This window comes from Protopterus annectens, chromosome 14.part0 (assembly GCF_019279795.1).
Source record: "Protopterus annectens isolate FY-2018-M chromosome 14.part0, PAN1.0, whole genome shotgun sequence".
In the NCBI taxonomy this organism is placed as follows: domain Eukaryota; kingdom Metazoa; phylum Chordata; order Ceratodontiformes; family Protopteridae; genus Protopterus; species Protopterus annectens.
In genome coordinates, this window is record NC_056748.1 from 371,455,448 (window position 1) to 371,470,674 (window position 15,227).

Below are 15,227 nucleotides of genomic sequence, written 5' to 3' on the forward strand. Positions count from 1 at the left end.
TTGGGAAACACACATTTCACTGGGCAGACTACACATCATCACTTTGTAATGAAAACTACTGGCCACGCAGACTGAAATGAAGGAACCTGTGCTGAGGATGCCAAGCTCTTATGTTTCAAAAGGTGTCTATCATGTCCACTTTCACCATACAGGTTCCCAGTGCAAGTATAACTAACCGAAGAGTAACCTTTCAGAATGTGGTAATCTGGACCTGCTCACAAAAAATAAATCTCTGACACCCAGGAATGAAAGAAACCATTTCATTTGAAATGAGAAGGTCAAATGCTATGGTACTCTTGAGTAGTAAAGTCTGGGCCTATTCAATGAGTTTCTTGGAAAATTGTGATGGGGAGAACTTAACTGTTAGAAGATGGGGGTGCTACTGACCATTCCCAGAAACTACTGGTCATTTCTCATGGTTGTCCAAGCTGGGGCATATTCAGATAACTAGTCTCCCACATGCTTTCTTGCTGGACAGCTAGTACTGTTGTAGTGTCCACTGTGAAGTCTTCATCCTTTAAGAAATGGTAAGGTTTCGTTGCTGACAAGTAATCTCAAGGACATCATCACAAGATGCAGACCATCCTACTGCAGGTTCAAGGGAGCTTCGGAGCCCTCCAGGCGGCTGGTAAAAGGTCCGATGGTTCATCTTCGTATGATGGAACCTTATTCGGTGATGAAGTGTTTGCTGTTAATAAACTGATAACAAAATATTTGGAAACAAGTGACAAGAATCCGTTTACTGAAGTCAACAATTTAACTCAACTGCCTAACTTTGAGGTGCCTGGATTCCTGTTTTGGATTATTTGCGTGTGTTTCTTTCTTCTAAGTCTGTTTAAGAAATGGTAGGGGAGTCACTAGAGGGAGTACTATCTGACAAATGGTAGTCTGCCTCATCCTATGAATGGGCGTCTTCTTCTTCTTGAGAAGCAGCATGGCCTAGAAAAGATAAGGAGATGTCATAGAGATCCACCACAGTGATAAATTCTTGTTTTCTCTTCTGCAGGTCTATATTAAGTTCTTGGAAAGCCTACCTGAAAGGCAACCAAAATGGCCTGCCTCAGTGGATCCCTGAAAGAATATTGCTTCAGCCACTTCATCTTGAGTCTGACCCAGACCAGATGCTGAGTCAAAAGTAGAATGGGCTATGTAAAAATCCATTAATTTTGCCACCCTAATGGGGTTTTATTGACCCCAGAATAACAGGTGTGTCAATTTCTCTAGAGCATGGTCCACTAGAGAGGACTGGAACTGGAAGAGGTGAGACAATTAACTAAGGGACCTGAGAGGACTGGAACTGGAATAGATGAGGCAATTAACTAAGGGACATGAGGCCCAAAATGACAGTGAAAAATATCCTTTTTTTTACCCTGTTCAAAGCCTTGGAGGACTCCTTTCCTGGTGACAAGTTAGAAAGGGTGTAAGGTTCCTGAAACACATTCCGGATGACAGTGATCATAGAGGAATCCTCCCTGGAATGCTTAGTTCGGATGTCACTCCACTCTGGTGAGGGTTTAGAGGGCATCAAGTTTTTTTGAAGAAGGAGAAACATAATCTGGATGTTTCCAGACACAAAGATAACATCCTTCGGGACACGCTAAGTAAAGACATAATGGCCCTCACCCTTTTCCCCCAAATCTGGCTCAAATTTTTTGGAGAAAAGGCAGATGAGCAGCAGACCAGAAACGATCTAATGAGCCAGAAGGTCTTCCCAAAGGACAGCTTATTAAGAGGCAATGTTATAGGGATAACAGATGTTGGCTCCCTAGTGAAATGTTGGCACTCGAAATGCTGAGTGCCAAAAAGCCCAAAAAAAAAAAAAGACTGAAAACACAGGAGAAGAGAGAAGTTCAAAAATGACTCTTCTCCTTTAAACTTCTTTTTGCAGCACCCATGAAATTATATATACCAACTCCAAAATCACTGTACCTTGGAGAAAAGGGAATATTCTGTGAAATGGCATCTCAGTAAGTATAAGTCTGTTCTTTCGGCCATTCAGTCTTCATATTTCAGGACTTGGTCTAGTGGGTCCCAACATTTCAAATGGTTACTGGAATATCACTTTCCTCATCTATGTCAGGAGCAGTGACCACAGTATGTTCAGAATCTTCCAAAGGGGACTCAGAAGAAGACATGGACAATTTCCTATTACTGGTTTGTCTGTGTATTCAGTAGCTTTCAGACTACTAGCAGCTGATTTGATATTGGTACACAAGTGTTCCAAAGATGACATGCATTTTTCTATGTTGAGGAATGACTTTATAGTTCATAAATTAAACACCAGGAACAACAACTTAGTGGTTCAATTACCACCTGTTAACACTATGTTGAAGACGTATTTTTCCACTTGAGTGGGCAGAATATGGCATACCTTACCAATTAGTATTAAACATGAAAACAACCCACAAATGTTTAAAATATCAATTGATCTTTAGTATAGTAAATTTCTCTTTACCACAGGGTTCAGATAAAAGCAAGTCCATAACTGGACTGTATAGGATCTGGACTTGAAATTTGTTCCATCAAATCATTAAATTTGTTCCAGAAAAGGGTGGTATGCACTCACCCAACATAAGAGGCAAGTATTTTGAAACAGGTTTATGATGAATGCTAGTTGAATGGTCCCAGCATAAGTAGAAAAATGTAGTAAAGGTGTCAGTGGGTCCTGAAAGGCCTGCTTATAAGCCTACACTAGAACCAAACCATGATTCTTAAGGATGTATTCCTGTGCCATATACCGAAGAGTGCAGATATGATCACTACTAGTAGACCTATCTGGCACGTATGGAGCACAGGGACTTTCTTTAGCTCTAACTAGTGAACCTTATGTATGGCATTTGAGGTGGGGGTGGGATATTATAGAAGCATAATCCTTGAGCAGAAGCCATTACTGGAGTACTCAGGGGATCACTCTATGCTAACAAGAAAGTCTTGGCACTTCTCCAGATGCTCTGGTGTAATTAAGTCAGTGCTGGAACTCCTGGACTCTATCCTAAAGGGGCTGTTCTCTCTTCAGTAGCATTGGCTGACAATAAACATATATTTGGCTCCTTATAAACTGAGTGTGTCTAACACGAGACATGGGTATGCTGTCTGAGGGACAGACTCATTTGGATGAGGATCTTGGTGAGGACTGGCTTCTTGAACTCTTCACTGTAGCTTTTTCCAAGGACAAATGATTTACATGTTTGCCATCTTACAAAGAAGTTAGGTAGGCCTCCAGCTTAACCTGTGACACTTATTCATGCTGTATTCCTCTCTCAGACAACATAGGCAGTAAAGGTGCAGACCCTTGTTGGTAATATGATAGCCAAAAATAAAAACATGAAAAAATGAAAGAATTTCATATCTAATGGAAAGAATATGGGAACTTTTCCTATGACAGATGTTCATTTCAAGATGCTAGCTGTCAAAAGGCAGAAAATAACTGGAGAGCACAGGGGTTAGGCAGACCTTGATGCTATGAATTACACCAGAAAGCATGAGCTTTCTGAGTACAGAAGCAAGAGGCTATGTGAAATTTGTGTTATCAGCAGGACTTCCAAATGTTCCAATGAGTTTGGCCCCCACATTCAAGTCTTATTCAGCTCTCAGTGTCCTGTCACTGTCATCTGACAGGGACACCAAAAAGCCCTCCATGTCACTGAGTGTGGTATATGATGGTTATACACAGCCCTTCAAAATCAAATCACAAGGCTTAATACAATAAAAATGTAAAATTATTTAACGGGAAAAAAGTTAGCATACATACTTGAGAGTGGGGTAAGCAAAGACAATGAAAAGGAGCTTGAAGTATGACATGGTTACATAAACTTAGATGAAGAAATGCAAGAATGAAACAGGAAATGCTGGAAGGATACAGGGATACATGGGGAGAGGCACTGCCACAACAAAGCAGGATGTTGTTATCCATTATACAGGCAGCGGGTAAGACCATCTAGAGCATGTTTGGAGTTCTACAGCCCTGTTCTCTACAATCTCACAGACAGCAGGGACATAGTGCAGAAGTGCAAAAATGTATGAATAGCCTACATCAGAGGTAATGTGTACAGACATAATTCTCAACTCTTTTGCTCAAGAACTCTGGGTAAAAACAAAAATAAATGGGAGGGGGGCTTAAAGGCCTAAAATTAAGGATGTTTTTTTTTTCATATTACTCTAATTCACTTAAGAAGTAGAAAAACATGTTTTGCATCAACATGTCTTTTCTGAAGAATAAAAGCTATGAAACCCTAATGTCTGGCAGTACTGACTGACTGTAATTCTTAGCAATTTACTATAAAATCAAAACTTTTATGAGGGATGAAAATATAAGTCAAAATCAGGGTTGGATGTTCTACAAAATCAAGGACAATTGAAAGGTACATGTAATGCAACTTTGGTATTTGGGTCAGTATTGTAAAACTGTTTCAACAGATTGCTATTTTACTAAAACTAAAACAATAAATGCAGCACTTAAATATGAAAAACTTTTTTGTTGTTTTTTCCCATGCAGGGAGGCTACATTTCTTACACACCTGTTATAATCAATTCCAAGGTTGCTAAAGCTCAAAGAAAGGAGACCTCCCCCAAGTACAAATGCCCTGTTTTATAGAACATGACATTTGATTATTTGTGTAGATGACATTTTTCAGCATAACTGATAACTGTATTATTATACCATGACCCCCCCAAAACGTGCACGCTGATTGGCCAGCGTGCACATTGTAAATCGAGTTATACTAATGGAAAAAGGTCCGGTCGTCCGGACTTTTTTCCATTAGTATAACTCTACTTTTAAAACACTGTCTCGCTATGTTAAATGGGTTTAACATAGCGAGACAGCTTTAAAATAAGCAACGGAGATCTCCGTTGCTTATTTTAAAGCTGTCTCGCTATGCTAAACCCATTTAACATAGCGAGACAGGTTTTAAAAAAAAAAGCAATGGAGAAAGCAAGATCTCCGTTGCTTTTTATTGTTCGCTATGTTAAATGGGTTTAACATAGCGAGACAGTTTTAAAATAAGCAACGGACATCTCCGTTGCTTATTTTAAAACTGTCTCGCTATGTTAAACAGTAAAAAAAAAGCAACGGAGATCTTGCTTTCTCCATTGTTTTGCCCACAGCTCTGATGTACTGTGCAGGCATGCAGTACATCAGAACTGCCGCGGATGCCAGACATCTGCGGAAGGGCAGTAAACAGGCATTATACTATGCCATTATTTAAGAAAAGTAATAGTTTCTTTTCTTAAATAATGTCATGGTATAATAGCAATAACCCACTTCTGGGTGTGGGTAATGCTGTATTTACCCACGGTTGGCTTTGTTTGGTCCCTCGGGCTTCGCCCTCGGGACCAAACCACGCCAACCGTGGGTAAATCCAGCATTACCCACACCCAGGCGTGGGTTATTGCTATATGATCCTACTATCTAATTTGTTTAGTTTGTTGAAAGATGGAAGCGAGGGGACAATACTGAATAGTTCAAGAATCAGTTTAGAATTAGCATAGTCCTAGAGAATAGCATCTTTTAGGTAAACAGAAATGCAAAAATAAGTAGGAAGAGTTCAAAGACAGAATGCAGAAGGCTTGCTAGCTATGTAAGGAAACGTTTACTTCAGAGTAATGGAGAAGTGGGATAACCTTTATGTGGATGCAGTGGTTTCTTCTCTTTCAACTGTTTTCTATTAGAAACGAAACGCAATTAGAAAATTCTAACATGTGCAATGCAGATGTACATATTACTTCAAAGAAGTGTTATTCATTAAAAACTTGTGCACTTACATATGCACATACAACACAATATATAGATACACACATTTTTATATAAACAGACGTACTCTGTGTGTATACACGTATATAGACATGCATATCTATATCTATCTTTCTATATATATATATATATATATATATATATATATATATATATATATATATATATATTTAGATGTACATATACACACACACACACACACACACACACACACACACACACACACACACACACACACACACACACACACACACTAAGAAGTTGAGATTAAATACTGATGCATGTGTCTATATATATATATATATATATATATATATATATATATATATATATATATATGTGTATATATATATATATATATATATATATATATATGCACACATTCAAAAATATCTCTCAACCACTTAACTCTAGAATTACGGACAAATCCATAAATAATCAGGGATAATCAAGGCACTCCTTAAAATATTAGTAATGTAATTTTGAGAAGTTGACCGAATGAGAATGTGATTTAATATGTTTTTTGAAGTAAAAGAAGTCACTCTAATGATGGTCATTATTTATTGAATGTAATTCACCTCTTTTTTTTTTCCCAGAGTTACCAGTTTTATGAAGGATTAGCAGGGACAAAGTAAAATCTTGAGCCAAAATCAGGGACAGTTCAGAGGTAAGCATTCAAACCAGAGAGGGGCAGGAAAAAGAAAAGCGTGGCAGTTTCAGACTAGATAAAAAGATAGAAGGGAATAGCAACCATCAGTTAAACAGAAGGGAGTGGAGGAAAGAGAGAAAAAAGAAACAGAATTAATAAACTATGCTGTATATGTTAAGTTCAACTTTTGTATATATTTTGCGAGTTAAAAAGTTAGAGATAGCTAACCATTAAGTAAATCTCATTAGAGATAAAAATAGAATCTCTATTATTGAGAATTAGCAGGAAACCAAGAATATATTGCATGATTAGTAGAGAAACATCTGTACAAAATTATTTGTAACCTTCCTTTATCGAGATATCATGGAAAATATGCAGATTTCTCTTAAAGAAATAAAAGTATCTCATCACGCTGGCTTATGGAAACAATGGCACACAGCTTTTCAGCAATGCATTCAGGCCAGTAAGTCAGATTCTGTAAGCTGCAGACATATTTTGCTCTTGCTTGGGCTCATCAGGAGATCTTAACAGTCTAGCTATGATATGAAACATTCAAGTCTATGAAAATCCTGAAGTACTTTATCAAAGCATTATCTATTTATTTATTTTGTTTGTTGACTGGGAAACTCCCACTGGGTAGAAAACCTGTTTTAAGCATAGACCTGGTGAGAAGAGCTCCACAGGGTTCAGAAAAAAAGTAACGTACATACATGTGTAATGAATTGCTTGAGCATACAATGAGCAGAGCAAGATCATGGACAAATGGGTCCCCTCGACAGCCACAATGATTATTTGAATGTCTCTTCCTGTTTACCAGAAAACACTTGTTCAAACTTGCCAGTGTTTCTTTCTTTCTTTCTACTTTTACAATGAACACATAGATTTGTATTTTAATTTAAAATTTGAAATTTGACTCAAACATCCTTACCACTATTTGCTAAACAAAACAGTATGACGTTGCCAACAGATTTAGCATGAGAAATAATAAACTTCTCTTCCATTGAAACTCACATTTATCAAAAATGCATTTCAGAGCCTATTAAACTATAAGAGACATACTGTGATTCAGTCAAATATGTAACACATTTGCTAACAGCCTGGGACAGACCACTGAATGCCCTCTTCAGGGACTGCCCAAGAGCACTGTCTGGTGAAGTGACCTGGTCAGAGCTATGCAGCAAATAAACAAGAGCTGAGGGAATCAAAACCAATATTACAGAAACAGATCACTAACAGCTCATAGCCTTATTCATCTGCACTAAACACCAGGCAGACTGTTGTACTCTCCAGCACAGTGCATTTCACACCCATTTTCTGCAAAACACAGACAACATTAAAATGTATTCATAGTTAAAATGTTAACATTAAACTTGCAAACTTCATACTGATCAGTTTACTCAATGCCATATAATAAATGGTTTATCTTCATTAGGTCATGTGTCCATTGTCCAACGTGCATTACATCGAAAGGACAACAACAAAAACCTGCAACGCCAACTCACAGAGGTTTGAATGGCTATAATATGAATGCACTACGCCATTCAAACACATGGACAAATGTCAAAAATGGTTTTCCATCAAACCATTTTTGACATTTGTCCTTAGAACTGTTCCATAATTCACTCTGTTGAGCTGTGCAAATGCACGATCACACATACCATTCTCGACAAAATGAAGGTAACCTAATAAACACACTGTCAACAGCCACCAAAACAAGAAAACTAAGGATCATAACCAAAGAACATGGTTCATATAATGATGCTTATGTTTACTGTAATCATTTCCATCCTTCACACCGTAACTACTGTGGAATGCAGGAATGAACTATTTATACAGACACAAACATGTAGCCATCAATTACAGCACCTAGTATGACTGAGTGCATCTGAAATGTTTTCATGTGATCAAATGAACAAATACACAAATAATGAACTAGAAGTGCACTTTAGCTCACTGCTGTGAGAACCTGACAGTGCAACCCACTGCACCCCTAATAGTTAAACAAAAGAGACAAAGACCCAGAATCAGGCACAGATTTTAAGGTATGGTCTTAAATGCTTAGAATGTTAATAGTAAAATGGGTTTTGTATTAAACATTTTCTGAAGGGTACAAAGTCTGAAACTCATATGTTTGTCATTTATTGACTACAGTCCACAACTCTGGTACCAGAAAGCCACAATTGATAAGTACCACACCACAGATATGTGGAAAAAATCAGGGGCAGTTGACAATTATGCCCTCTTTTAAGATCCTTATTTGTTTCTTCAGTGTCTAATGTGACTGAACATGATATCCTATTGGAGGATCTTCAGAGTTTCTGTGGGATCTCTAGTACTATACATGACAGGGTTTACATCTTACTTTTTGGAGAGAAAAACAATAGTGTTGTAGTGTTTATGCTTTAATACTTTGTCTACCTTCTTATCTCTAAAATCACCATCAAGAATACATGCTCCATACATATGATTTCTTCAGGAGAACTCATTCAAGACAGCAGCCTTTTCTATTACTGCCACGTGGCCTAGTGACATGCAGCTTCGAGTCTCTTTTCCTAAGGAGTGCATGCTTGCTGTAAATTCCCTTGCTTAAAACCCAGAATGCATCTAGTCACAGGTGCCTATTAACTGCTCGAAGCTCAACACACCTAATATGATGGCCATGTCTGTTCACAGGGTACTCCTGATGTTCAGCCACAAACATATTATATAGTGAGGAAAAGGCTTCACTAGCTTGAATTTGTTAGTCAAGTGAGACATTTGGTGTTATAATGGACGATAAGCTAAAATTCAGGACTAGGTACCAGATATAAAGGCATCATGCTATTATCTGTGAACATAACTTGGAATGAGCACTTCCAATTTCACTATGGCTCTGCATAGTGATAGTTTTCTTTTGGCTTGATTGCTGCAACTGTTTGTGGCTATGACAACCTGATTCAACAGCATGGCAGTCTACAACTAGTCCAAAATATTACTAACCGAACTATCAACACACACATATTACCAGCAACATATGCCACTTCTAAATCATGCGCCAGTTCTATAGAAGGTGCACTGGTTACTAGCACTGCCTATTATCACCTAAGAAGTTATTTTTTGGAAGTGTATAGCCCTACATAAGCCAGGCCTCCTTACACTGGAGAAGTTGTATGTAAAAAGAAAGAAACTCTAATGACTTACTTTTCATCCTTGGAGGTAAAGCAGCTTGTTTGAGAAAGAATGCAAGTAAGTAAAAGTAAGCTGATGTACACACAGTCTGGATCTGGCTTGTTATTGTAAGCAAATGGTGAGGTGAACCCCCCCCCCAAAAAAAAAAACCCTGTGGCATCATTACTATTTATGAGTGTGGCAACAGTATGAATACTGTGCTTTATTAGAATGGCACTGTGGCATAAAAAACTCTTTACTGTTGTTGTACCATTGCAAAAAAGGTACAACAACATTGCTCAGTATTTGGCAAGTCTTATTTGATCAAATGCAGTGAGCCAAAAGAGAATGAAGCAGTCACATATCGAGCAGCTAAGCAGAACTGCAATTGGGATGAGACTGGAGCTGCTGTACTCAGAACAAGTGAGCACAATGGTAATAAGAGTTTTCTGTTTTTTATTATGTTTGGGCCACGTTCCTAAGCCAGCACCAAACCCCTAGGCAGCTACCTAGGTAACCTTGGAATGTATTCAGCCCTGACAACAAGAAAAGTGAGTAATTGTTTTAGCACACAGTAATGATTAAAAAAAACTTTGAGAAGAAACATATGCATATTCAGTACATGAAACATATTATAATCATGATACAGACAATTCAGTGGTATGACAAATTATTAAAAGGTAGATCAGAATGAGTGTTTAGACTGAGAAAGTTTAGACTAGGGGTGTCCAACCTGTTTGAGACTGGGGCCACTTACAGTACTTGGAGAGGCTTGTGGTGCTACATTACCACATTGAAGATGTATCTGCTTTTTATACACTATGCAGCCAGTGGTGCAGCTTGGCCACAGAACAAAAAACAAACACTGCTGGTTTCAGAATAACTTCTGTATTCTTGCCAGACTGAAAACAAGCCTACAACTGAGACATTTACAAATAGTATCCTTGATACAACAGCACAAATGTAATGGTGCAAATGCATATATTAGTTTTAATAATGTTACAACTGTTCAAATATAGGTGAAATTTTACCAAAAAGCATACAAAAATGTCAAAAATCAGAGTAACAAGCTGGTGAGATATGTGACATGCAAGACCACAATTAATGGGATGTCTGACCTTGCTTGTTTTTTCATAAGTAGTCTGGCTGCACAACTATTGAAGTGGCATTGCAAAGTGTATCTGCCAGATGTGCATTTTCATATTCTTCATTCTGGAAAAGATTTGCTGACAACAGTACAGGCTGTCAAAAAGTCCAGTAAACATCAAAAATAATATTTGTAGAAGACTATGCTATTTCATATGACATATCATTTGTTATGATAACTTGGATATATTTCTGCAGAAACAAGTACTGTAGCTTTGTAATAATTCAGGAGATTGTTGTCTACAAAGGCTCTCTTATTCACTACTCTAAGCTCAGTGAATTGTTACCGCATGGTATCAGAAGCAGTGCATGGATCAACTGGCAATGGGTCTGCAAATGCTGAAGAGGAATGTGAAGAGCATCGGCTGCATTTACATTTGTGAAAACTGCAGTAAATCTCATGACGTAGCATTTTCTATACTTGATTAAATTTCTGCAGAAACAATTACTGGAGATTTGTAGGAATTCACAAGAATGATCTCTATGATGGCTGTCTAAGTCACTGTGGCTCCGGAGCTCAGTGGGATCTAACTGCATGGTATCAGAAGCAGTTCTGGGAACAGCTGGAAATGAGTCTCCAATGTGAAAGTCATCTGCCGGATTTGCAACTGTGAAGACTGCAGTAAATCTCATAATGCTTGGATATATTGCTACAGAAACAGTTACTGGAGATTTGTAGAAATTCAGGAGACTTGTCTGTGAAGGCTCTCTTTAAGTCATTGTTGCTCTGAAGTTCAACGATTGTAACTGCATGGTACTGGAAGCAGTGCAGGGATCATCTGGAAATGTTTCTCCACAGATCTTCATATTATGGTGTTTATGGAAGTCCCCAAACATACGTTTGCATTCTTCAATGAGCTTTACCAGTACAGAACAGTATTTTGTGTAGCTGAATATATCAGCAGGCCTTATGTTTAGGGTAGACAAATGAATCACTTTCTTCTTGGACAAATGCATCTGCAGCAGTTCTATCTTTTACAGCACAAAGGCACGAAAATTACAGAACCAACTGATATTGCCAACATCCTGGCAGATAGGTTCAGTGCTAACTTTACCTCCCTCTCACCCCCTAAAGGGCCCATATCTATACAGGAAGAATGCAGAGTCCTTGTAATCACAACTACGCAGGTAAAAGCTGCACTCTCTAAAGCCAAAAACACAGCATCCATGGGACCAGACAACATCCCAGGCTGCGTTTTACACAAACTTCAGAACGATCTGGCTCCCCACTTAAGCACCATGTTCAATAATAGCCTCACATTAGGCTTTGTGCCCACTGAATGGCACACAGCAACAGTTATCCCACTTCACAAAGAGGGAGCCACCACTGATGCCGGGAAATATCGACCTATTAGCCTGACGAGCCTGGTCTGCAAGGCCATGGAATGTATCATCATCTAACTCATAAACAAAGACATTGGTAACCTCCAAACTCTAGATCCCACCCAGTTTGGGTTTGTGAAAGGCAGATCATGCCTCCTGAACCTGACTGACTTCTTTGAGGCAGTCACCAAAGCCGTGGATGAGGGTAAGGTGGTTCACACAGCCTATCTTGACAACGCCAAGGCTTTCAACACCATCCACCATTCTGGAATTATAGCTAAACTCACTAAACTAGGTATAAATCCCTATGTCACAAGATGGGTTGCCAACTGGCTCACTGACAGAATCCACACTGTAAAAGTTGCTCCAAATCTGACCTCAAAGCAGTGACAAGTAGAGTACCACAGGGTTCCATCCTGGGACCTCTCCTGTTTGGTATCTACTTCTCTGAAGTACAGGCTAACACAGAAGGCCTCTGGCTAATGAAGTTTGCAGATGACTGCAAGCTAGGAGCCATAGTCAAGTCCCCAAATGATGTGGACATCCTACAGAAGGGCCTCACTGAGACAGATGCCTGGTGTCAGAGCCATGGCCTCAAGCTCAATGCCAAAAAGTGCAGTGTCATCCCCTTTGGTAAAAACTCTGTACCCATGAACTACCACATGGGCAGCAATCTACTTAACACTGAATGCGTGATAAGAGACCTTGGAACCCAGGTGGACTGTAGTCTCTCCTTTGATAGTCACATTGCCACAGTAGTCAAGAAGTCCTTCTACATGGCACACCTCATCATAAAAGGGTTCTCATCCAGGAAAAAAGAGGTCATTGTTCCCCTCTAGTCGTCACTCATTAGACCCATTATAGAGTACAACGCCCCTTTTGGAATGTACCTCACAAGACATCTGCAGCAGCTGGAAAGGCCATAGTACCTCACAAAGAGGATTACTGGCCTCAAGAAAATGCCCTACACTGACCACCTCAAAAAACTCCAGCTTTACTCTGTAGCATATCACCTACTTCAAGGAGATCTCTGGCTAACATATAAAGCTATGTCAAACCCAGAGCTGTTGGACATGCTACACCTAAAGAAATCCCAATCCCTCCGAGCCGCATGCTCTAGGGTCCTAAACCTTGTCACCACAATAAACAGGACACGCTGGAGGGATAGATTCCTCTCCCAGAGTCTTCCTATACTCTGGAAGCTGCCCATCTATGTCAAGCAAAGTTCTTCATTAGCACTCTTCAAGAAAAATCTTGATGAGTGGATGGGAAATAGGAAATACACTCTGGGGATCACTTCTGTGTCTCTGCTCGACAGTGGCACAGGAAAATAACTTTCTTGGGCAGCATAAGTTATGGAACCTTGCTGGCTAGGCTTACGTAGGCCCTTGGGCTGATAGCCTAGTACCTACCTATGAACCTATGAATGTGACTGAATGTTCATACAGTATGTTAACCAATTGATCATTCACCCTGTAGTTTCATATTCGGTGACGGCTAGAAGTAAAGGAAGGTGATTTAACCACAAGCTGTCTTTTAAAATGCGACATCTTTTCCTTTATCGGCCATGAAGGATTTTATTTCCTCACGCAGTTACCAAAATTTGCCTAGTGTTGCTTCTTTGCACAACCACCAAACTTAAAATGAAATCACATCATCTTGCTGTGCACCTATGTCTTCAAGAAAGGCTTTAAACTGTCTGTGATTCAGACCCCTCAATCTTATAAAGTTAAGAGTTGAAATGACCTTTAAAATAACCTCTTTCAATTCAATTGTTGTGACACACACATATTCTTTTGATGGATTATGTAGTGATGTGCCATAAGTATGTGTGGTACCAACTTCATTATTAAACTTACAAATCAGCTTTGCTTCCCTGCCATGGATGGAGCCTATCGTTCGTGACCTCACAGAGTTTTACTTCACTCAGCTTCATTTTCTCAAACACTTGTTCCACTTGATCAAAACAATCCTTTCCAGTTGCAGTGCCCTTCATTGCACAAACCTCCAGCAGTTATTCCATCACGTCAAAAGTCCTATTAACTCATCAAACAAATATACCAGTTGACCAACATCCCCGACATTGTTATTTTCATCGACTGAAGAACAGACAGTGTTTTAGTCTTCTGCAAAAATTATTTTTGATGTTTGCAGACAGTGCCTCCACTCTTCTTTCAAATGTCTGATGGGAAAGGCTGAGATTTCACACTGTTCACTTCCTCTCTGGGCAGGCCACATCTGCAAATACCTTAAGGCAGTCTTTCACAAACACGCCATCTGAGAATAGCTTCATTCTTTTAGTTATTAGTTCTGCTATCAAATAGCTGACCTTTGTTGGTACTTCACAACTCGAGCTTGCAACTTTGAAAAAAATGATTGTTGACTGCTAAAACCTTTTCTTAGGGCTTTTATTTTGTCTTTCTTCAGGTGTACAGTGATGCTGTCAAATTTAGCTGGATGCTCGGTAGTGTAACGTACTCCTCAGCCACAGATATAGTTTCTTGATAAAGTAAAACACAAAGTAACACTATGCTGTTCAATCACAAAATAGTTGTCAGACCATGAACTTTTGAAATCTCGACTTTCACTATCAATCTGTCTTTTCTTAAAAACAGACTGCATTGTGACAAGTATCTGTGGAGAAGGAACCAAGAAAGGCATAAGTCAATTTAACCAACTTCCTCTGATCTCTAAACATTCTGAACTAACTAAGAAAATGTGCACACATTCCAAAATGAATGTCACAAGGACCCCATAGGGTACCAACAGCCATGGTGATGCAGTATTCCTTACAAGACTCTGTGTGCTGCCATAACAATGTAACCTCATTGTTGCACCCTCCCCAACAACCCATATTAATATCAGTATACCACTGAGAAAAAAGGCATAGTGTTGTATCTCAGCTGCCAGTGATAGTAACATACACTGCAGACTGCATCCTATATTTCACTTAATCAATAACCCATGCCTGGGTGTGGGTAATGCTGGATTTACCCACAGTTGGTGTGGTTTTGTCACTAGGGCGAAGCCCGAGTGGCCAAACAAAGACAACCATGGGTAAATCCAGCATTACCCACACCCAGACATGGGTTATTGCTATTATACAATGACATTATTTAAGAAAAAAAATACTTACTTTTCTTAAATAATGGCATTGTATAATGCCTCCTTGCTGCCCTTCCACAGCTGTCTAGTATTCTGCAGCATTTC